Source organism: Amblyomma americanum, chromosome 11, assembly GCF_052857255.1.
Source record: "Amblyomma americanum isolate KBUSLIRL-KWMA chromosome 11, ASM5285725v1, whole genome shotgun sequence".
NCBI classification, from domain to species: Eukaryota; Metazoa; Arthropoda; class Arachnida; order Ixodida; family Ixodidae; genus Amblyomma; species Amblyomma americanum.
Window position 1 is genome coordinate 128,281,496 of NC_135507.1, and position 2,500 is coordinate 128,283,995.

Genomic DNA, 2,500 nt, shown 5'->3' on the forward strand with positions numbered 1-2,500 from the left:
GCGGATCTCCTTGTCGGACCCCTACGGTGGGATGTACTAGCAAACTGGTTTCGTCGTAGCTGAGCACTGTTGAGGATGTGACGTAGAATTCTTTGACGTACTCTACAAACTCGTCACATATCCCTTTTCGGCGCAGACCCCTTAGGATCGCAGGAAGGGTAACTCGGTCAAACGCTTTCGCCACGTCTAATGATGCCATACACAGGGGCCTGATTCCACGTTTAGCTTCCTCAAGCGCCGCTGCTAGCACCATGACGTTTTCTGCGCAGCCGTCAACTGGGATAAATGCCCTTTGGCGATGGTCCAATTTCACCTCTGACAAGATCCTGGCGGCATACACTCTGTGTAGTAGTCGTACGATGACTGACGACATGGTGATCGGCCTGAAGTCTGCAGCGCGCGAGGCACCCATCTTTTTAGGGATGAACACTGTTCTCGCGCTCCGCAGACAAGCCGGAAGCCGCTCGAGCAACTGCATGGTGTTTAGCAGCACTCGGAGAGTGGCCATCGGGACATTCCGCAGTTCCTTCCCCCTGAGACCATCAGGTCCAGCGGCCGAACCAGGGGATGGCATTGCTGCCTTGATCTCCCTGGCAGTGATTGTTCCATAGGGATTTATCATTTGTTTCTCCCCCTCGTGCTCTACTACGTCGGAGACAGTTCCTGTGGGCACCGATTCCATCACCGACCTCCACTCTTCCAGAAAGACTTGGGGATTCTCAACCGCAGCCGTGACCTCGCCGTCCAATATTTCCCGGGCGCACTTGCCTTGTTTGCGCTTGAAGCGCTCTTGCGTTTGAGCATAGAGGCGTTTCTTCGCCTTGCGCCTACTCTCGGGTTTTTCTGGCGGTCGGGGTCGAGACCTACCTTTCTTCTGGTGGTCTTTTTGGAGGGCTTCCCGCACGTAGTTATTGATGGCGGTACTTAAGCCACTCCGACTGGTCTCTCCTCCAAGGTACCGCTGCACTATTTCCCAAAGCCGGGAGCCATCGTATTCGGTTGGCGGTGGTTTTGCCACCAGAGCTCGGAGCTCCTCTTCGATGGCCTCCCTCGTCTGATTGACGGTAGGCTGGGAGGGCGGAGGAGTGCACCCTGCGATGGTCTCAGGGGCCCCGCAATCACCGCCCCCGCTGGCGAGCCGTGATCGAAGTTTTACGACCAGCTCTTTGTAGCGGGGGCTCTTGCGATGGGACTTGATGGAATCGAACGATCGCTCATTGAGGCGATTGGCCAGCAGCTCGTTGATGTTGCGCTTGGCACCCGTTAGGGTTAGATCAGCCTCTAATCTTGCCATCAAGTACTCCTCTTCTTCCGTCCATCTCGGCCTGCTCCGAGTGACGTCAATCGCCCGATTGTATTCCTCATAGTGAGCTTTACGCCTGTGGAGACTCAGTCCGACCTTTTTCGTAAAGGCCCTTCCACACTCTGGACACGTGTGGTGACTGCAGTCTTGACTCCCCGTCTCCCTTTCGGAGCGTCCTTGGCCGGGTGGTTCCTCTCCAACTTCAACTCCGTTGCTGCAGAACGCAGCTTCGGAGGAGCGAACCATCTCCGTGACAGGCTTCGGAGTCTCCCGCCTGCCCTTCGGTCGTGCTCCCGTACCCTCCCAGACTGACGGCTGATGAGGCCCATTGGCACCCTCTCCAGCTGCTGGAAGGCCGGGGGAGACCGGTCCAGTTTGCGTCGGGTCGTCATGAACCAGACCAACATCGTTGTCACTTTTTCTTTGTTGAGGCTCGATCACCTGAGCCTCGGTCACTGTCGCCTCGGAGCGCTCCACCTCGGCCCCACACAGTCGGGCTTCGGAGTCGCGCTCGTTCCCTTTGCCGGGGCGTATGCCGGCGTCGCATGCTCCCGAGTTCGACACTTTCTTTTTTGACATTTTTTTGGTTGCCTCGACCTTGTTGACGTTAGGCCTTTGCGATTTGGAGCTCTTGGTCTTTGGAGCCCTTTCCTCTCCCGTGCCAGAACAAGCCTGTTGTCTGTGCAATCGGGATACGTGGATCCTGAGACCTCTTTCTGTGGGCAGCCATTTCTCGCATGCCTCACAAGTGAATCCACGTCCAGCGCTCACAGGGGGAGCACAGAGCCCCCCAGACGAGCCGGGGGTTTGCGCCTCATCCCCACCAATACTTGGTGCGACCGCCACTCGGCGGCCGCTTTCTTTATTCTTTCTTTGATTGTCAGGGCCAAGTGATTCTAGGTCGAGGGGCTGGCAACCCCATCAACCCGTTTTGCGAACCACCCTTTTAGCCCATAGACATCGCGGGGAGGGCGGTCTTAGGTGCCCGGTGTGCCCGACATTCAAGGAGGCGCCATGTGTGGGGGTTTCACTGCCTGGGCGTTATAAACAAACCTGTTAGCCCACTCCCTCGCAGTACTACCCCCCGGCCGCATTCCATCCCCGGTTGCGGACGTTGCCCTGGTCCGGAACTGGGGGTGAAAAACCATGCCAACAGACGGTGGCTGGTCGAAAAAACACCCCCAAACGGATACCAGT

General features: G+C 57.2%; 1 pseudogene; it reads right to left on the bottom strand.

Moving 5' to 3' along the window:
• Nucleotides 1–2,500, bottom strand: part of LOC144111608 (large subunit ribosomal RNA) — an 8,999-nt pseudogene that overhangs the window by 2,920 nt on the left and 3,579 nt on the right.